The sequence below is a fragment of the Anomaloglossus baeobatrachus genome, chromosome 6 (genome assembly GCF_048569485.1).
Source record: "Anomaloglossus baeobatrachus isolate aAnoBae1 chromosome 6, aAnoBae1.hap1, whole genome shotgun sequence".
Classification (NCBI taxonomy): Eukaryota; Metazoa; Chordata; class Amphibia; order Anura; family Aromobatidae; genus Anomaloglossus; species Anomaloglossus baeobatrachus.
The window spans coordinates 314,976,085-314,998,969 of record NC_134358.1 but is presented as its reverse complement, the minus strand read 5'-3'; positions in this window follow the sequence as shown (position 1 = coordinate 314,998,969).

Sequence of the window (22,885 nt, the reverse complement as noted above, 5' to 3'; positions counted from 1 at the left end):
CTCTCTCTGTCCATGTCGGTCTCTCCCTCCCACCCCCTCTCTCATACTCACCAATCCACAATCACCGGCGCGGCGCTGCACGGCGTTCTCACTGTGGCAGCTTCTTCTCTTTTGAAAATGCCGGCTGCTCATTACGTATTCCCTGCTTTCCCTGCCCATCGGCGCCTATGATTGGTTGCAGTCAGAGACGCCCCCACGCTAAGTGACAGCTGTCTCACTGCAACCAATCACAGCCGCCAGTGGGCGTGTCTATATCGAGCATTAAAAAAATAAATAAATAAATAAATGAAAAAAAACGATGTGCGGTCCCCCCCCCCATTTAGATACCAGCCAGAGTAAAGCCACATGGCTGAAGGCTGGTATTCTCAGGATGGGAAGTTCCACGTTATGGGTAGCTCCCCAGCCTAACAATATCAGCCAGCCCGGAATTGCCACATGCATTAGATGCGACAATCCTGGGACTTTACCGACTCATCCCAAATTGCCCTGGTGCGGTGACAAACGGGGTAATAAGGAGTTAATGTCAGCAACCCATAACTGCCACTAAGTCCTAGGTTAATCATGGCAGGCGTCTCCCCGAGATACCTTCCATGATGAACCTGTAAGTTAAAGTAAATAAACACACACATCCAAAAAATCATTTATTTGTAATGAAAGACAAAAAGCACCCTCTTTCACCACTTTATTAACTCCTCAAAAACACCTCCAGGTCCGACTTAATCCACGCAAGGTCCCCCGATGCTTCCAGCTCTGCTACATCGGAAGCTGACAGTAGCGGCAGTAGAACACCGCCGCTCCTGGGAACTCCATGCAGCAACTGAAGTGAGTCGCGCGATCAGCTGTGCTGTCACTGAGGTTACTCGCGGCCACCACTCTTCGGTGGAGGACTGCAGCTGTGGCTGCGAGTAAGCTGAGTGAAAGCACAGCTGATCGTGTGGCTCACTGCAGTCACTCAGGGGATTTGCGATCACAGGTGAATCCTTCACGTGTGACCGCAAATCAAGCCGCGGCACACGCACAGAGCCGCGCGATCACAATGAAGTCAGGTGAAGTTCATCCGAGTTCATTCTGATCGCGCGGCACTTTCTGCAGCCAGCCATGACAGTGACAGTGCAGTCCCACTCGGCTCTGCTGCAAGTCTATGGGGATGCTGCAGAGCCGAGTGGGTGCATTCTGTGAAAAATGTGCGTTCTGGAAGCTTTTCCCATTCTGTCTATGGCAGAGAAAGCATCTAGAACGCATGAATTCTCACCAGGAATGTCCGCACTTTGCGTTCTGCTGAATGCATCTCAGAACGCAGCTTTTTCGGCTGCGTTCTGAGATGCACACGCAGTGACTTACACGCTGCAGAATAGAACGCAAAGTGCGGTCTCAGCCTAATGGTGATCCAATTTGAAAAGTGCCATTTCTAAAAAAAAATTGCACAGACATCCAATTATTTCATTAGAACTGTGTATACAAGGATTTTTTTTTTCTCTTATCATTACGTTAGCTTTGATTCTATATTGCTAATTGTAATAAGTACCAAGAGGAAACAAAAGTGAGAGTTAGTTGACATATTTTTCTCCAGCAAGCTCAGAACAACCAGAGTTATATCTGGTATGGGTTTCCCTTGCAGCCTACTAGAAAACAGTCGAAGATATAAGTAAACTAAATAGTTAATGGTTTTGAGCACCAAGACGCAACCAAAGCTTAAGTTTACAATTAAATTAACTGGATTTTTCATCCTAGTAACATCTTATTGAGGAATAGAATATTTTTAGCCTTATTTTCTCATAATGAGCTGAATCAAGTCTCCATGAAAGTTGTTCTTATGAGGAAAATGAGAGATTTGCAGGATCTTTTAAAAGGGGTTGCCTTCTTTGGACAATCCCTTCTGTTATGAAATGTTAAAAAGGTATTCTCTTTTTAATTTTTAAAGGCACCTAATGGTGATGGGCCAACCGCAATTCCTGATATAGGTAACAATATATTATTACCTCATTATGTCATGTAGCGAGATGGGACAAAATCTGAACTCCACATAAACCTTATAGTGTACATACAGTTCATATGTACAAACAATGTTTTTTCTTATTCTTATTGAAATGTGCACATTGTAGATTCAGATTGAAGTCAACAACACAACAAATGAACAATTAGATTCCTTAAAGTACATACCTTTTACTCTGATGACAGCTTTACAAACCATTGTAAAGTTACCTAGGATTGCATTAAAACAGCCTTCGAGGAGTTCCCAAAGGTGTTGAGCATTGGTTGACTGTTGTGACGTTACTCTGTGGTGCAACTAATTCCAAATTATATCAAAAGACTTGAAGTGAGGTGATTCTAGAGACCACGTCCATCTGATGCATCCCTCATTCCCTCTCCTTCTTGGACACAATGAGATTTTAGTTTCTTTAATATGGTAACCTTTAACAATTTATGTCTTTAAACCAAGAAACTTATACTATAAAGATTAATCATGATCTACAGTGCATAATAAGTCTGCAGACACTTAAACTTGAAGCATAAGACTATTAATGCAGTGTTGTGGTATTATAAAATGGTTTTAGTGGCATTGTACATAACAACTGTTTTGGCACAGATCACATGACCCTTTGCTTTTTTGCCACCCATTGTTTTCTGATTCATTTCCAGTTTGGAGCACCTGCCTTGATAAAATAGATGACTTTCTGGGCCTGTTTCTGCTAACAGCAGGCAAGAGCAGTGGTGACTGATTGGCTGAAACATGAGGATTAATGGGTATTTATATTTCATTAAATTTTATGCTCACTGGAGAATAATGTATCACTCGCAGATATTGAAACATATGTCAACCCTATCCACTTACATATAATTCAATTTGACTTAAATGCATTGATCAAATTTTATTAAAGTCCAATAGATCTTCTAAAAAGGCCTACTAACATAATATTGCTGCTTCACATTCATCAGATAAAAGGGGGCAATTGTGTTGTAATTCTATTTATACCATTTTTCGAGAAAAGAGAGATTATTGTGAAGAGAATACTCATTACAAGGTGACTGGAGCTGTCTGAAGGACTTCACATAGAAATGATGAACAGAATTCTCAATTGGAAGCTTTCGTATTAGTATTAGAATCAAAATGTGCAATGTTTCCAGTGTTCTGTTTTTGGCATCACCAGATGCATTACATATATACACATTTCAAATCAGGAACTTAATAGTTAATATTTTACTCATTTACATTCCAATTGAAATTAAGCTAATGTTTTCAGCTACTCTAAAGTTTAAGCTTAGTGAGATGGCATAGTAAAGAAACATTTAATAATAATCCTAGCGTAACTGTATAGAATTCAAGTTCCCTGTCCTCTGCTCTGCAGGTGCCATCAGTAGAATGAAGGTGCCATTTACTGAGTCTTGTGATGCTCAGCATGACATTATGAGACAAGCAATTCCCTAATATAATTAACAAAGTGACTACATGTAGGGCTCAAAATTATTATTATTATTAGTCAGTAATTGTGTGTTTTAAGTCATAAAAGGGTCTTTTTATTATTTATAGTGTTTTGATTAATATATGAATTGCATTGAATTTATTTTTTAATAATTGATAAAATATATATTATTGAATAGTATATCAGAAACAGGATTGAGTCAATAGTTGTTTCTAAATTGTAATTGCAATGTTCCAATAGAGTAAGCTAAAAGTAGCACTTAAACTTTTTATACTGTATGGTTTAATTCATTAGGTAGGCAGTTCCATTTTATATACTACTAGATGTAGTACCCAGCATTGCCAGAGATAGTAACTGTCTCTCTGTCCCTCTTCCTGTCTTTGTCTCTTTTTCTCTGTCTGTCTGTGTCTTTCTGTCTGCCTCTGTGTGTCTGTCTCTTTCCCTGTCTGTCTCTGTCTGTCTATCTGTTTGTTTGTCTCTTTTACCTGTCTGTCTCTGTATCTCTTTGTCTGTCTGTCTCTATCTGTCTATCTGTCTGTCTGTCTCTCTATCTGTCTCTTTCCCTGTCTGTCTATCTGTGTCTGTCTGTCTCTGTCTGTCTTTATCCATGTCTATCTCTGTGTGTCTATCTCTCTTTCTGTCTATCTCTAAATCAGTTTCGCTGTCTCTCTATCTTTTTGTCTGTCTGTCTCTGTGTCTGTCTGTCTCTGTGTGTTTGTGTCTGTCTGTCTCTGTGTTTATGTCTGTCTCTTTCCCTGCCTGTCTGTCTATTGCTCTATCTGTCTCGATTTGTCTCTCTCTATCTGTCTCTCTGTCTGTTTCTTTCTGTCTGTCTGTCTCAATCTGTATATCTGTTTCTTTCACTGTATGTCTGTTTCCCTGTCTGTCTTTTTGCCTGTCTGTCTCTTTGTCTCTGTGTCTCTTTGTCTCTTTCCCTGTCTGCCTCTGTCTGTCTTCTTCTGTCTGTCTCTTTCCATTTTTTCCTTTGTCTGTCTCTTTCCTTGTCTATCTGCTTCTTTCCCTGTTTGCCTCTATCTGTCTGTCTCTTTCCCAGTCTGTCTCTTTCCCTGTCTATCTTTTTCCATCCGTCTGTCTCTTTCCCTGTCTTCCTCTGTCTGTCTGTCTCTGTCTGTATATTTCCCTGTCTATCTCTTTCCCTGTCTCTCCATCTGTCTCTTTCCCTGTCTGCCTTTTTCTGTCTCTCTCTCTCCTGTCTGTCTCTTTCCCTATCTGTCTCTTTCCCTGTCTCTCTGTCTCTTTCCCTGTCTGCCTTTGTCTATCTGTTTCTTTTCCTGTCTGTCTGTATCTGTCTGTCTGTTTCCCTCTCTGTCTGTCTCTTTCCCTGTCTGCCTGTCTTTTTACCTGTCTGCCTGTCTCTGTCTATCTGTGCCTATGTTTGTCTGTGCCTGTCTGTCTGTGTCTCTTTCCCTGTCTGTCTCTCTCTGTCTCTCTTTCTCTATTTGTCTCGCCACAGAAATCATATTACCTCTCACATAATCTTCTTATACTTTGAATTTCCTTTGCTCCTATTGCAACCAATCAGAGCTCCTAATAATGACTAGAGATGAGCCACTCCCCTAGAGTTCGAGTTCAGTTCGGTTCGTCGAACGGAGGACAAGTTCGTCGAATGTTCGACGAACCAAATCGAACCCCTATGAAAACAATGGCAGGCATACACAAACACATAAAAACACATTATACATGTACACATACAGTTAATAAACATTGCCATTACACTTACAGGTGCCCGCGACGCATCCTCTACTCTGTCTCCCGCCACTTTTGCTTCCGATAATCGCTGCGTCCTCCTGGTAACCAGTACCGATGATAGGACCTTCCGTGATGTCAAAATAGCATGTGACCAGTCAAGTGTGTATTATCTCATCGGCTACAGACTGGTCACATGGCTAGACATCATGCTAGGTCCTGTCAGTGTATCTCTCCAGTACACGGTGCTCATTTGTGCATCTCCATGTACCGGCGAGATGCTCTGGCACATGGTTGGCTTCCCCGTTCCTGCATATGGGCACTCTTTACAGAGTCAGCCCACATGCAAGGACTGGCTGCCACAGCCGGTGAATTGTGGCACCGGGAATCATGTGATCGGAGCATCGTTGCTATAGTAACCGCCTGTCAGATTATTTTAGCAACGGTGGCAGCGGTGATGTCCCTGCTTACAGCCTGCAGCCTCCGCTCACTCTCAGTGAGTTATTAGACTGCACGGGGAGCAGCGTCTTCCTCCCATGCAGTGCTGTCTGATGTAGCAGAGCTGTATGGGTTGAAGGAGAAAGAAGACAGAAGACCAGGATCGTGGAGGGGTGATAGGGCGTAATAAACATGGAGTCTCTAAGTGTCTCTGTGTATTTATTTCTATTAAAGTATTTTTTCTATGTGTGGTGTCTTTTTTTAACCCTTTATTGGAGATTCTTAATGGCCAGTCAAACTTGCCTGACATTAAGAATCTCTGGCTTAATACTAGCTAGTAAAACAAAGCTAGTATTAACTCATTATTACCCAGAAAGCCACCCGGCTTCAGGGCTGCTGGAAGAGTTGGATACAGCACCAGATTATGGCGCATCTATGAAAGTGCCATTTTCTAGGGTGGCTGCGGACTGCAATTCGCAGCAGAGGCGCCCAGAAAGCTCGGGCCAACCTGTGCTGCGGATTCTAATTCCCAGCTGCCTAGTCATTTTTTGGGGGGGCAATAAACTCCTGCATACAGTCATGGATGGAGTATGCTGAGCCTTGTAGTTCTTCAGCTGCTGTCTGCTCTCCTGCATACACTAGTGAATGGAGCATGCTGAGCCTTGTAGTTCTGCAGCTGCTGTCTGCTCTCCTGCATACACTTGGGAATTGAGCATGCTGAGCCTTGTAGTTCTGCAGCTGCTGTCTGCTCTCCTCCATACAGACAGATAGCAGACAGCAGTTGCAGAACTACAAAGCTTAGCATACTCCATCCAGGACTGTAGCAAAAAGAAAAAAATATCCAACAGCAAAATCTTCATAGGGCAAATATTTTTCTTAAGATTCCATTTTATTGAAAACTAATTAAAAAACATAGTGCATAGTTATACATAGTTAAAACATAGTTATAAACACGTGGTTGACGCTTTTCAGAAGTTAGACTTCCTTAATTATAACAACAAAGTTTAACTTCTGAAATGCGTCAACCGCGTTTATAACTTGCTGCACTATGTCTTTTAATTAGTTTTCAATAAAATGGAATTTTAAGAAAAATATTTTCCCTATGAAGATGTTGCTGCTGGATATTTTTTTCTTTTGGCTGCAATCATGTTTGAGCCTCCCTTATTCCATGCACCATCTGACCTTCTCTACAACATGAATTTACCAGCATAATATCATACGGTGAGCTGTATTTTTTCTTTTTTTACTTGTGTTCATCCAGGACTGTATGCAGGAGTTTTTTGCCCTCCCAAAAAATTACGTGGGCTTCGCCATGTTTTTGTATGCTAGCCAGGTACAGCAGACAGCTATGGGCTGCCCCCAACCCCCAGCTGCCTATTTGTACCCGGCTGGGAACCAAAAATATAGGGAAGACCTTTTTTTTAAATTATTTCATGAATTTCATGAAATAATTAAAAAAAATAAATGACGTGGGCTTTGCCCAATTTTTGTGTCCAGCCGGGTACAACTTGGCAGCTGGTAATTGGAATCCTCAGCGCAGGGTGCCCAAGCTTTCTCGGCACCCCTGCTGCGAATTGCATTCCGCAGCCGCTGTAGAAAATGGCGCTTTCACAGAAGCGCCATCTTCTGGCGCTGTATCCAACTCTTCATGCTGCCCTGGTGACGGGTGGCTCGCTGGGTAATAATGGGGTTAGAGCTAGCTGTATATTATCAACTGACCCTAAGCCCGAAATTCATGGTGTCATGCCAATATTATACATGGCCACCATGAATTTCTAGTACAGATAAATAAAAACACAACACACAGAAAAATATTTTTATTAGAAATAAAACACAACACAATTAGTGACTCCATCTTTATTGAAATAAAGAACCCCCCCTCCGCAGTAATTTCTGGGTCAAAGGTCCCATGCCGTACAATCTGGATCCAGTATTATCTGATCGGTTTGCTGGAAGGCAAAGCGATCAGATGATGTGTCAGGTTCAAGGCCCTGAATCACATGACACAGCAGCTGATTGTATAAACGGCTTTTATACAATCAGCTGATGCATCAGTGCAAAAAAACCCCAAAAAACTACACACTTCTGTGCAGACTCCTGTCCAACAGCATCAGCTGATAGTTTAGCCGGCCGGGTGGTAAAAAGCCAGCCTCACCGCTCGAATTTTAGTGTCAGCTGATTCCGTCAGGTAACCGCATCAGCTGATCATCGCCAGGTCTGAGAGAGAGAAAAGAGAGAGAAAAGAGAGAGAAAAGAGAGAGAAAAAAGAGAGAGAGAAAAGAGGCAAGAGAGAGGGTGAGAGAGAGAGGAGAGAAGAGAGAAGAGAGAGAGAAGAGGAGAGAAGAGAAAGAGGCGAGAGTAGAGAGGGAGAGAGAGAGAGAGAAAGAAAAGAGAGAGTAGAGAGAGAGAAAAAGAGAAAAAAAGAGAGAAAGAGAGGGAGAAAGAGAGAGAGAACAAGATTGAGAGAGAACAAGAGAGAGAACAAGAGAGAGAAGAGAGAGAGACGAGAGAGGAGAGAGAAGAGAGAAGAGAGAGAGGAGAGAGAGAGGAGAGACAGGAAAGAGAGAGAAAGAGAGAGAACAAGAGAGAGAAAAGAGAAGAGAAAGAGAGAAGAGGAGAGAAGAGAGAGAAGAGAGAGGGAGAGAGTGAGAGAGAGAGAAAAAGAGAGAGAGAAAGAAAGAGAGAGAACAAGAGAGAGAGAACAAGAGAGAGAAGAGAGAGAGAAGAGAAAGAGAAGAGAGAGGAGAGAAGAGAGAAAAGAGAGAGAAAAGAGAGAGAGGAGAGAGAGAGGAGAGAGAGAACAAGAGAGAGAAGAAGAGAGGAGAGAGAACAAGAGAGAGAGCTCTAACCATTGAGCCACTGGCTCTAATGAGAAACATAGGAAGATTTGGCTATCTTGACCTCTGTATTGCAGAGTAAAGTCTCTGGTGACAGCTCGGCTAACTTCAGGTGCTGCGTGGAGAAGGACACAGAGTGCTCGTGTTCTACAGGGCCTCCTGTCATCTTCATGTAGCAGAGCTGACAGTATCGTGTGGATTACTTCTGGCCTGGATTGTTGTTTGGGGATTAATAAAGAGGTAAATGAGGGTTTTTTTTGTCTTTTATTCCAAATAAAGGATTTTTCGCTGTGTGTTTCTTTACTTTCACTTATAGGTTAATCATGGAAGGTGTCTCGGGGAGACGCTTGTCATGAATAACCCCGTTATTACCTCGATTGCCACTGCACCAGGGCAATTCAGGATGAGCTGGGTAGAGTCCCAGGACTGCCGTATCTAATTTTTGTATTATTTATTTATTTATTTTACTGCACGATTTAGACCCGCCCACCAGTGGCTGTGATTGGTTCCAGTGAGACAGCTGTCACTCATCGTGGGGGCGTGTCTGACTGCAACCAATTATGGGCGCCGGTGGGTGGGGAAGGCATGGAATAACTGATTGAATAATGAAGCGGCAGCCATTTTCAATAGAGGGAAAGCCGCCGAAGATTTGTGACAGCCGTGCAGCGAGGCGCCCAGGATTGGTGAGTCCCCAGTGTTGTGCGGGGGACGCAGGTCACATGCAGATACGCAACGTGTGCACATACCCACTGTGATCGAACCGTTCTCGAACGTAACTCAAACTGCTGAACGTTTAGCAAATCATTCGAGTTCGTCGAAAGACTCGAACACCCCCCAAAATCAGTCGAACATGAAATTGGCAAACCGTTCGACTCGAACATCGCTCAACTCTAATAATGACCTGTAGCTACCAGCTCCATTGACTTTAATGGAGGCAGGTTTTTTGGAGAGTAGCTGTAAAGTGCAGGGTACATTTTCCCGTCAAAACATAGCCTATGACGTTCCCTGATTCCCATGAGGCGTCTATGCAAAATTTGGTGATTGTAAATGTGACAGTACAGATTCCTTTAGCGGAGACACACATGCACACGCACACATACACATACACTCAGCTATATATATTAGATTGTTGGGTCCATTACATTATAAGCCATTCATAAGAATACTGTGACTACAGAATTCTTAGGACTCCATAACAGAACTCAGATGTAGCAGAGCTGGAATCATGTGACTTCATGTGGATTATGTCAGGCCTAGGTCTTCTGTTGGTTAATAAAGGGGTGAAAGAGAGGGTTTTTTGTATTTTGTTTTAAATAAAGGATTTTTTAAGTGTTTGTGATTATTTACTTTCACTTACAGATTAGTAATGGGGGGCTTAATAGACCCTCTCCATCACTCATTTAGGGCTTAGTGGCTGCTATGAGATAATATTAACCCCTTATTACCTTGATTGCCACCACACTAGGCCAATTGGGAAGAGCCAAGTAAATTGCCGGGACTATCACATTTAATCTATGCCACAATCTTGGGCGGCTGCAGGCTGCTATTTTTAGGCTGGGGGGCAAATAACCCTGAGCTTGAGAATACCAGCCCCAAGTTGTCAGGTTTTATCTTGGTTGAGTGTCAAAATTGGGGGAGACCGCATGCCGTTTTTTCAATTATTTATTTAAATAATTAAAAAAAAAATGTAATAAAAAAATCTGCATGCGGTCCTACTTATTTTGATACACACCGAAGATAAGAGCACGGCTTGGGGCTGCAGCCTGCAGCTTTGGGTTTTTGCTCTGTGCTGATATCAATAAATAGGGAACCCTACGCTAATTTTATTTTTTTATTTCATACCACAATAGACCCACAGACAGGGTCTGTGATTCCAACCGATGATTGACATTGTCTGGGGTAGGGTTTGACTGCAGCCAATCAGAGATGCCGTTGGGCGGGGATATCAGTGAATATGGATGAAGGATAATCAGTGGCCCCAGAAGCACAGCTGTGGAAGAAGCTACAACCCCGGGAGCAGTTATAGCTACTCTAGAGGCTCAGTAAATGTGTCCTGCTTTATTTTCTTTCTTTTACATCTTCTACACCATTTTACAACACATACTGTAAGTTTGGCTTCCCATTGAATTCAATGTGCTTAGCATGTTCTCCAAATTGTTCACCGAACTGTTTGGCGAAGACCTTGAGGCTCTGTAAATACTAATACTATTCAGTACCATAGCTCTAGGAGTCATGTGCCTTACCTGTAAGTTACCTCTATTGATAGCTGTATTTTTCATTACGTGAAGAGCAATGCAGCCTCATTCCGCGAACTGCTCCGATTTTAGAGGTGTGTCCCACGGCTCACAGCTAATGTCCGGCTCCTCCCCTCAGTGCATAATTAAATTAAATTATATTTAGAAATAATTTATAAATAATAATTATAATTTAAATTAAATTCTTTACCAGGATGGCCGGGACTCGAACTCGTGAACTAATTTTCCTTAGGCAGTAGCTCTACCCATTGAGCCACTGTCTCTAAGGAAAAGCATAGGAATTGGGATTTGGTAATTTTGACCTCTGTATTGCAGTAAAGAATCCAGAAATGAATTATTCAGCTACAAAGAGGAGAGAAAAAGAAGGAAAAAGATAAAGAGAGAAAAAGAGAGAAAAAGAGAGAGAGAGAGAAAGAGAAAAATAGAGAAAAATAGAGAGAGAGAAAAAGAGAGAGAAAAAGAGAGAGAAAAAGAGAGAGAAAGAGAGAAAGAGGGAGAAAGAGAGAAAAAGAGAGGAGAAAAAGAGAAAAAGAGAGAGAGAAAAAGAGAGAGAGAGAGAAAAATAGAGAAAAATAGAAAGAGAGAAAAAGAGAGAGAGAGTAAAAGAAAAAGAGAGAGGGAGAAAAAAAGAAAAAAAAAGAGAAAAAGAGTGAAAAAGAGAGAGAGAGAAAGAGGGAAAAAGAGAGAGAGAAAATGAGAGAACAAGAAATAGAGAGAGAGAAAGAGAGAACAAGAGAGCTAGAGAGGAGAGAGAGGAGAGAGAGAGAAGAGAGAGGAGAGAGCAATGCAGCCTCATTCCGTGAACTGCTCCGATTTTAAAAGTGTGTCCCGCGGCTCACAACTAATGTCCGGCTCCTCTCCTCAGTGCCTAATAAATTAAATTATAATTATAAATAAATAATAATTATAATTTAAAATAAATAAACTTTTTACTGGGACAGCCAGGACTCAAACTTCATGAACTAATACTCCTTAGGTGATAGCTCTACCCATTGAGCCACTGCCTCGAATGAAAAGCATAGGAAGATTTAGTAATCTTGACCTCTGTGTTGCAGTAGAGAATCCAGAAGTGGATTATTCAGCTACAAAGAGAAGAGAGAGAGAAAAAAGAGAGAAAAAAAGAGAGAGAGAAAAAGAGAGAGAGAGAAAAAGTCAGAGAGAAAAAAGAGGAAAGAAAGAGAGAGAGAAAAAAAAGAGAAAAAAAGAGAGATAGAGAGGGATAGAGAGAGAAAGAGATAAAAAGAGAGAAAAAGAGAGAACAAGAGTGAGAGAGAAAACAAGAGTGGAAAAGAGAGAGAGAGAAAAAGAGAGAAAAATAGAGAGAAAAAGGGAGAGAGAAGAGAGAGAAGAGAGAGGAGAGAGAGGGAAGAGAGAAGAGAGAGAGGAGAGAGAGAAGAGAGAGGAGAGAGCAATGCAGCCTAATTCCGTGAACTGCTACGATTTTAGAGGTGTATCCCGTGGCTCACAGCTGATGTCCGGCTCCTCCCCTCAGTGCATAATTAAATTAAATTATAATTTTAAATACATAATAATTATAATTTAAAATTAAAAATAAATTAAACTTTTTACTTGGACGGCCGGGACTCAAACTCGTGAACTAATTCTCCTTAGGCAGTGGCTCTAACCATTGAGCAACTGCCTCTAATGAAAACCATAGGAAGATTTGGTAATCTTGACCTCTGTATTGCAGTAAAAAATCCAGAAGTGGATTATTCAGCTACAAAGAGGAGAGAGAGAGAAAAAGAGAGAGAGAGAAAAAAGAGAGAAAAAAAAGAGAGACAGAGAGAAAAAAAGAGAGAAAAAGAAGAGAGAGAGATAGAGAGAGAAAAAAAGAGACAAAAAAAAGAGAGAGAGAAAAAAGAGAGAGAAAAAGAGAGAAAAAAGAGAGAGAGAGAAAAAGAGAGAAAGAGAGAGAAAAAAGAGAGAGAGAAAAAAAGAGAGAAGAAAAGAGAGAGAGAGAAAGAGAAAAGAGAGAGAGAAAAAGAGAAAAAAAGAGAGAGAAAAAAAGAGAGAAAAAAGACAGAGAGTGAAAAAGAGAAAAAGAGAGAGAGAGAGAAAGAGAGAAAAAAAGAGAGAAAAAATAGAGAAAAAAGAGAGAGAGAGAGAAAAAGAGAGAGAGAAAAAAGAGAAAAAAAGAGAGGGAGAAAAAAAAAGAGAGAGAGAGATATTACACGCAGGCACTACCTGGGTGAAGTCTCCAGTGACAGCGCGGCTCACTTCAGTTGCTGCGTGGAGCTGACACAGAGCGCTTGTGTTCTACAGCGCTCCCTGTCAGCTTCATGTAGCAGAGCTGAAAGCGTCGTGTGGATTACTTTGGATCTGGAGGTGTTTGGGGATTAATAAAGTGGTAAATAAGGGGTTTATTTTGTCTTTTATTCCAAATAAAGGATTTTTCGTTGTGTGTGTTTATTTACTTTCACTTACAGGTTAATCATGAAAGGTATCTCGGGGAGATGCCTGTCATGATTAACCTAACCTTATTAACTTGATTGCCACTGCACCAGGGCAATTTGGGATGAGTCGGGTAGAGTCCCAGGACTGTCGCATCAAATGGATTCTGGGCGGCTGCTGGCTGATATTGTTAGGGTGGTGGGCTCCCCATAACGTGGCGCTCCCCATCCTGACAATACCAGCCTCCATCCGTGTGGCTTTATCTTGGGTGGTATCAAAATTGGGGGGGGACCGCAGGTTTTTTTTAATTATTTATTTATTTTACTGAACGATATAGACCTGCCCGCCAGCGGCTGTGTTTGGTTGCAATGAGACAGCTGTCTCATAGCGTGGGGGCGTGTCTGACTGCAACTAATCATGGACGCCGGTGGGTGGGGAAAGCAGGGAATACCAGATTGAATAACGAGCGGCAGCCATTTTCAAAAGAAGAAAAGCCGCCGGAGCTTTGTGACAGCCGTGCAGCTGATCGGTGAGTAGGAAAGAGAGAGGGATTGTGCTGGGGACACAGGACGCATGCAAATACACAACGTGCGCACATAGTCTTACTGTGAAAAGCCACACTTTTGGTGATTGAACAGTTATGGAACAGTAACTCGAACTTCCGAACTTGAAGCAAATTGTTCGAGTTCGTCGAACAACTCGAACACCACCCAAAATCACTCGAATTTGAAATTGGCGAACGGTTCGAATCAAACATCGCTCATCTCTACTAGGTACTACAATACTAGGGGTAGCTATTTCAACAGAAGAAATAGTAATACACCACATAGAGATGTACTAGGTGTATAAAAAGGCTAGGAGGAGCTTCTTTGGAGGTGCTTACCTTGTTTCTGAGACAATGCACATGTACTAGCTTCAGAGCCAGTAAATTGGTGGAAATAATGACTATTTCCTCCCATCCTTTTAACCACTCAAGGACACAGGAATTTTCTGTGTGAGGACTCATTTTTCCATGGTGACCTGATATTATTATGGATAGATACAACATTTTGCTTCTTATTACAGTTTTTTGGGCTTTATGGCAACCAAAAGCCCACAGTTCTTACTTTTTGATCCTTTTTCTCCTTACAGTTTTTCTAGATTAATTAATTTCAGAATTATATAGATCTGACGTTTTTAATATGTTAATACCAAATATGTATATATATATTTTTTACATATCTTTATTGCTAACTGGGAAAAAGGGGATGATTCAAATTTTTATATATTAAAAAAAAAATCTTTAATTTGTTAGGCCTCTAGGGAAATTAAATGTGGGCTTGTATAATCACTACAACTATATGCAGCAGTATTGCCGTATAGAGTAAAAGTCAATATTTTCTAGATGCCCAGCTACATCATGACACTTCTTCTGCCTTTTCTCTCTTGATCTTTTCTTACTTTCTTCTGTCTCCATCTCTCTGGTTGCCTCTAGCTCCACCCACTCAATTTATCCCCGCACCTCCCATGTGGATCCACAGTCTGCTTGCTCTAACACTGTGGAAGGAAGGAATCAGATGCTTAGCTCCTGGATCCATTGACTGCAGGCTGTGGTGAGTATTTCTGCCCTATCTCAGGGCATGTCCTGAGCAGCCTGCAGTGCAGTGCTGAGGGATCTCTCTCAGACGGTGCCACAGTCAGATTTATGTTATTGTTAAATCTTCATAAATGTGTATATATGTTATATCTGTCTATATACAGTGTGTGCACCCATATCCTGTCCACCGCCATTAACTTGAGAACGGCGGCAACTATAGGCAGAGAAGTGGTGTCTAGGTATAGTAAAGTAGCCTTGCACTACGCAATGAATCCACCTATTGTGCCACCTGGTGGAAAACAACGGAGTTAGCATTTTTATTTCAAAAACGGAACGAGATAGAGAAAAAAAGTGAATTACAAAGTTGTAGGGCATCATCAATTCAATACGAATCGACACCTTGCATACAGAAATGCTATGACTAGAACGTGTGAAACTCGCAAGGCTGCGGACGTCAAGCGATACCTCATGGAGAACTTCCTACAAGTCATTGGGTATGGTGGCTGCGTGGAGTGGCCACCACGCTCACCTGACCTGACCCCATTGGACTTCTTAATGTGAGGTCACATAAAACAGCAGGTGTATGTGACCCCTCCACCAACATTGCAGGACCTACGACGACATACCACAGATGCTTGTGCAAACATGTCACCTACCATATTGCACAACGTGCAGAAAGATACAATATGCTGTCCAAAGTCCAGATATGCATTGCAGCTGACGGTGGCCCCTTTGCACATCAAAGTTAAATGAGCGCCATATGCGTGACCAGCATTCAATGTTTTGAGGGGATTATGTTTTTGATATCATAGCATTTCTGTATGCAAGGTGTTGATTCGTATTGAATTGATGATACCCTGCAATTTTTTAATTCCCTTTTTTTCTCTATCTCATTTTGTTTTCAAGATAAAAATGCTAAGTCTGTTGTTTTCCACCAGGTGGCGCAATAGGTGTTTTTATTGCGTAGTGCATGGCTACTTTACTATACCTAGACACCACTTCTATGCCTATAACTGCCGCCATTCTCAAGTTAATGGCGGTGGACAGGATATGGTTGGACTCACTGTATATACTATATATATATATCTAATATATAAAGCTGAATGTGTGTGTGTATGTGTGTGTGTGTGCATGTGTGTGTGTGTATGTCCGGGATTGGCATCCGCACCGTCGCAGCTACAGCCACAAAATTTTGCACACTCACACTTCTGGACCCCAAGAGTGTCATAGGCTATGTTTTGAGGGGAAATTTTAACCCCGCTCTTTACAGTTATTCACCAAAAAACCTGCCTCCAGAGCTGGGAGCCACAGTGCAGCCAGAACTTCAAAAGAATGTGCAGCCACGCCCTTATATGGAATGTTGGTGTGTCACAATGCAGCCAGGGAAAGAGACAGATACAGACAGGGAAAGAGGCAGACACAGACAGGGTAAGAAACAGACATAGACAAGGTAAGAGACAGACACAAAGAGACAGACAAAGAAACAGACAGGGAAAGTGACAGACAGGGAAAGTGACAGACAGGGAGTGACAGACAGGGAAAGTGACAGACAGGGTAAGTTACAGACAGGGAAAGAGATAGATAGATAGATAGACGGACAGGTAAAGAGATTGAGACAGACAGAGAAAGAGACAGACAGGGAAAGAGACAGACAGACAAAGAGATAAAGAGAGAGACAGAGAGACAGAGAGATATATACAGAGGGGGAGACAGACAGAGAAAGGGAGAGAAACTGAGAGACAGTTACTATCCCAGGCAGCGCCGGGTGCTATGTTGTGAGGCGAAATTTTAACCCCGCGCGTTCCAATTTACCAATCAATTTTGCCCCTATCTACATAATGGAGAAAAAGTGAAACGAAAAGTGTTGGGGGCAAATTGACAGCTGCCAGATGTGAACAAGGGGGACTTAAAGAATGAGAGCGATGGCGCCAAAGAGTATATACCGTACAGTTGCTAAGGTGGGGCCCCGACATGGGATACTCACCACACTCGGGGATATGAACACTAGAGATGAGCGAACCAGCCGTGGTTCGGCTCGAGTTCGGTTCGTCGAACGGAGGTCTTGTTCAAGTTCAGTTCAGCGAACGTTCGACGAACCGAACTCGAACCAATAGGATATAATGGGAGGCAATCACAAACACATAAAAACGCATTATAAATGTACACATACAGTTAATAAACATTGCCATAACACTTACCGGTCCCCGCGATTCCTCCTGCTCTCTGTCTCCTGCCGCTATTCCATCTGATGATTGCTGAATCCTCCCGGTAACCAGCACTGCCAGCAGTGATGCAGGACCTATCGTGACGTCAAAATAGCCATGTGACCAGTCACGTGGCTATTATCTCATTGGCTACAGACTGGGCACATGACTATGATGCATCATGTAGGACCTGTCATTGCATTCTCTGGTACACGGTGCACATTTGTGTATCGCCGTGTACCGGCGACATGCTCTAGCACACGGTCGACTCCCCGTTCCGTTAGGAACCGGCTGACACAGCCGGTCATTAACGGAGATCACCGTTGCTATAGCAACGCAGTTAGCGGTGACGTCACCGCTAACCGCGGCTCCGGGAATCACATGATCGGAGCCCTGTTGCTATGGTAACGCGTCTGTCAGCGTTACCGCTAGCAGCACTGATCTCTCACGGAGTGAAGGCTGCACGTTGCTTCCAGTGCAGCCTTCACGGAGTGAAGGCTGCACGGGAAGCAGCGTCTTCCCCCATGCAGCAGTGATGTAGCAGAGCTGCATTTGTTGAACAAGAAAGACAGAAGACCATGGATCGTGGAGGGCTGACAGGGGGTAATAAAGATGGAGTCTCTAATGTGTCTGTGTATTTATTTCTATTAAAGTACTTTTTCTCTGTGTGGTGTTTTTTTTTAACCCTTTATTGGAGATTCTTAATGGCCGGGTCAAACGTGCCTGACATTAAGAATCTCTGGCTTAATACTGGCTAGTAAAACAAAGCCAGTATTAACTCATGATTACCCAACAAGCCACCCGGCTCCAGGGCTGTTGGAAGAGTTGGATACAGCGCCAGATGATGGCGCTTCTATGAGAGCGCCATTTTCTGGGGCGGCTGCGGACTGAAATTCGCAGCAGAGGCGCCCAGAAACCTCAGGCTAACCTGTGCTGTGGATTCCAATCCCCAGCTGCCTAGTTGTACCTGGCTGGACACAAAAATGGGGCAAATCCCACGTCATTTGTTTTTTAATTATTTCATGAAATAAGTGAAATAATTAAAAAAAACGGGCTTCCCTATATTTTTGGTTCCCAGCCGGGTACAAATAGGCAACTGGGGGTTGGTGCTCTTCTCCATACAGACAGACAACAGCTGCAGAACTACAAGGCTCAGCATACTCCATCCAGGACTGTATGCATAAATTTTTTGCCCCCTTAAAAAATTATGTGGGCTTCGCCATATTTTTGTATGCTAGCCAGGTACAGCAGGCAGGTACGGCTGCCCCCAACCCCCAGTTGCCTATTTGTACCCGGCTGGGAACCAAAAATAAAGGGAAGCCCTTTTTTTATTATTTCACGAATTTCATGAAATAAGTAGAAAACAAATGACCTCGGCTTCGCCCCATTTTTGAGTCCAGCCAGGTACAACTAGGCAGCTGGGGATTGGAATCCGCAGCACAGGTTGGCCTGAGCTTTCTGGGCCCCACTGCTGCGAATTGCAGTCTGCAGCCGCCTCAGAAAATGGCACTTTCATAGAAGCGCCATCTTCTGGCGCTGTATCCAACTCTTCCAGCACCTGCCTGCTATACCTGGCTAGCATACAAAAATATGGGGAAGCTCACGCCCTTTTTTTGTAGTTTTTTGGCAAAAAAAATAAAAAATGCTTCCCTGGATTTTCCATTGCCAGTTAAGGTAACACCAAGCAGTGGGGGTTAGCAGCCAGTAGCTGCTTGGATTACCCTTAGCTAGCAATACAAAAAATGCAGCGGGAGCCCATATATATTTTTTTTAATTATTTATTTAAATAACTAAAAACAAAATGGGCTTCCCTGTATTTTGATTGCTGGACATCACAGTGCTGTAAAAATAAATCTTTAAAAAAAATGACGTAGCGCTCCGCGGTATTTTTGATTCTCAGCGCAGATAAAGCAGACAGCTATGGGTTGCCACCCCCATCTGCCTGCCGTTACCTTGGTTGGCAATCAAAATACAGGGAAGCCCATTAATTTTTTCTATTTAAAAAATAGTTAAAAAAAAAAATGACGTTTGGTCCCCCCATTTTTGATAGCCAGCTAGGGTAAAGCAGACGGCTGTAGCCTGAAAACCACAGCTGGCAGCTTTACCGTGGTTGGGGATCCAATGTGGAGGTCCCCCCAGGCTCTTTTTTTATAATTATTTTATAAATATTAATAATTACACAAAAAAAGTAGGGTCCCCCCCAAATTGGATCACCAGCCAAGGTAAAGCGGACAGCTGTGGTCTGGTATTCTCAGGGTGGGAAGGTCCATAGTTATTGGGCCTTCACAGCCTAAAAATAGCAGGCCGCAGGCACCCCAGACGTGGCACATCCACTAGATGCGCCAATCCTGGCGCTTCACCCCAGCTCATCCCGTGCCCTGGTGCAGTGGCAAACGGGGTAATAAATTGGGTTGATACTAGCTGTAAAGTCACCTGAGATCAAGCCCAGCAGTTTGTGATGTCATGGTGTCTATTAGATACCCAACATCATAAACTATCAGTACTAACAAAAAAAAAATCGACAAAAGAAATTTATTTGAAAAAACAGTCCCCAAAACATTTCCTCTTTCACCAATTTATTGTAAGAAAAAAAATAAAGGGGTCCCACGACGACTCTGGACCGTCTAGAATGTGGGGGGGAGACACTCAGGGAACATATCCTCCATTTTCTAGGAGTGCGGACCCTTCATGTGAGGAGTGTGGGTGCAATGAATCTGCACTCACTCTCCCCGGGTCCACAGCAGCATAGTCCATGTCGTAATGGTTGCTACCAAAGCTGCAATGCCCTGCTTATGAGGTAAGGGCATGCCTAATCAGGAGAACTATTCTACATTTCCAAATATTGGTATTTGCTGATATTATTGCTATTCCACCTACTATATATTGGGGATAGGATCTTGGAGATGGAATACCCCTTTAAGTCCAGTTATCCAGCTGAATGAATACTTAACAACAGAGCTCGCTATTTAGATGTGTTTTCTTGTGGCGTATAACGGACTCTCATGTTTGGTAGTCGTTCAGCAGGGAAACTATAAAAGCAAATCCCTCCATTTGGAAATGTAGTATATAGCTCTCCTGATCAATTATGTTCCTTACCTCATGAGCAGGGCATTGCAGTAATAATAATAATTTATTCATTTATATAGCGTTATTAATTCCATAGTGCTGTATGTCTTTGGAGTACCCAGAGGAAACCCACGCAAACTCCTTGCAGATGGTGTCCATGGTGAGAATTGAACCCAGGACCTCAGCGCTGCAAGACTGCAGTGCTAACCACTGAGCCACCGTGCCACCCATTTACCTTACAGATGCATAACCACCACTCACTGTGTCTGAACACAGGAAGCTGAGCTAACAGCCGCTCTGTGCATGCGGCAGCATCTATTGTGAAGGAGAGGGCCGTGGGGGGATCAATGCAGCACAGGTACCATGGGACACCGGGGAACACCGGTGGGGTTATAGGGGGTGACCTGGCAGGGCCTGGGGAGGAGTTTGGTACATGGCACATGCGACAGAAATCAGAGGAGTAAGGTGCATGCCGCCGGCGCGCTGCTGTGCGCGCGGCCATCTTGGATTTCTGGGAGGGCATCAGGGGGGGCACTTTGGCGACACCGGGGGACCGGAGGGGACCGGGTAGGAGATTTATCATGTTTGTTCATGCCAGATGGGAGATGAATAATTTTTTACCGGCGCTGTCATTTACTGTAACGTGATCATCGGTGTACGGTGTATACCTGTGATCACGTGAGCGGGGACCGGAAAAACTAGCCTGAATCAGGATCTCCAGGGTCTCAGCTAGCCCTGAAACCCCGGAGATTTTCTGACGCTGGGGGGCGCTATTCACTTATTTCTGCCTGCTGTTTATAAATGGCAGATCAGAATAAGGCTACAATTAACACGACCGATCCATTTTTGTGGTCTGCAAAAAACAGTCCATTTTTTTTCACGGGTGCATCCGTGTGGCATCCGTTTCCGTTCCGTATACGGTCCGTATGTCATCTGTTTGTCATCCGTGTGCCTTCTGTTTTTTTTGTGTACTGCAAAAAAACTGAAGGAGGGAAAAATACATAAGTTTACCCAGGATCCTTAGCTTCATCCTACATGAGGCGGTCACATGTTCACTCCAGTGCCATTTTCTACTGCTTTTCACAGCGTAGAGCGCTCTGGTGATTTTCCTGTGCTTGTACACTTCATATCAGTCTTTTCTGTCATTATAATGGCAGAAAGACACATAATGTCCCACTCTCCTGCATTTTGTAATTTTGCACCCTTTGGTGCCTTTCATGTGGCACTAAGGGGTGCTTAGCTTTGTATTTAGCCAAAAAAATGAAAAAAAAAATGACGTAGGGTTCCCCCTATTTTTGTAGCCAGCTAGGGTAAAGCAGATGGCTGCAGCCTGCAGACCACAGCTGGCAGCCTCACCTTGGCTGGTAATCCAAAACTGAGGGCACCCCACGCTGTTATTTTAAATTAAATAAATAATTTTAAAAAAAAAACACGTAGGGGTCCCCCCAAAATTGGATCACCAGCCAAGGTAAAGCAGACAGCTGGGGTCTGATATTCTCAGACTAGGGAGGTCCAAGGATATTGGACTTTCCCCAGCCTAAAAATAGCAGGCCGCAGCCTCCCCAGAAGTGGCGCATCCATTAGATGCGCCAATCCTGGTGCTTCGCCCCAGCTCATCCCGTGCCCTGGTGCGGTGGCAAACGGGATAATATATGGGGTTAATACCAGATGTGTAATGTCACCTGGCATCAAGCCCTGGGGTTGGTGAGGTCAGGCGTCTATCAGATACCCGACATCACCAACCCAATCAGTAATAAAAAAAAATAGACGACAAACACATTTTTATTTGAGAAAACACTCCCCAATACATTCCCTCTTTAACCAATTTATTAGAAAGAAAAACAAATCCAGGTCTGCTGTAATCCAAGGGGTTCCCATGACGATCCACACTGTCCCAGTCAATGAAGAGCAGGATGTTCCCCATTGGCTGGGAGAGCAGTGCAGTGACCTGAGCTAACATCAATGGGTCAGCCCAGGTCACTGCAGGGGGGTGACAAGTGCTGCTGTCAGTGAGGTACATTACCTGCGCTGATCTCCAGCACTGCTGACAGCACCTGTCACTGAGTTCAATGACCGCCGCCTTCACAGCCAAGTATCGCGAGAGACCCGTGACGTCACCGCTAGTCAGTCTCGGGTCGGAAGCGAGAGAAGGTGATGTGACAAGCGGCAGCTATGGAGGACAGTGACAGCGCTGAGGTCGGGACTTCATCACCACAGGTAAGCCGAGCGGGACCATGTGTGCAGAGTACCAGGTGGGCGGAGCCTAGCGGGGCAATGTTTGTAGAGTGCCAGGTGGGCGGAGCATACCGGTACCATGTGTGCAGAGTGATAGGTGGGCGGAGCCTAGTGGGGTAATGTGTGCAGAGTGTCAGGTGGGTGGAGCCTAGCGGGACAATGTGTGCAGAGTGCCAGGTGGGCGGAGCCTAGCGGGACCATGTGTGCAGAGTGCCAGGTGGGCGGAGCCTAGCGAGACAATGTGTGCAGAATGCCAGGTGGGCGGAGCATACCGGGACCATGTGTGCAGAGTGACAGGTGGGCGGAGCCTAGTGGGGTAATGTGTGCAGAGTGTCAGGTGGGTGGAGCCTAGCGGGGCCATGTGTGCAGCGTGACAGGTGGGCTGAGCCTAGCGGGGTAATTTGTGTAGAGTGCCAGGTGGGCGGAGCCTAGCGGGACAATGTGTGCAGAGTGCCAGGTGGGCGGAGCATACCAGGACCATGTGTGCAGAGTGTCAGGTGGGCGGAGCCTAGCCGGGTAATGTGTGCAGAGTGTCAGGTGGGTGGAGCCTAGCGGGGCCATGTGTGCAGAGTGCCAGGTGGGCGGAGCCTAGCCGGGTAATGTGTGCAGAGTGCCAGGTGGGCGGAGCCTAGCGGGACCATGTGTGCAGAGTGACAGGTGGGCGGAGCCTAGCAGGACCATGTGTGCAGAGTGCCAGGTGGGCGAAGCCTAGTGGGACCATGTTTGCAGAGTGCCAGGTGGGTGGAGCCTAGCG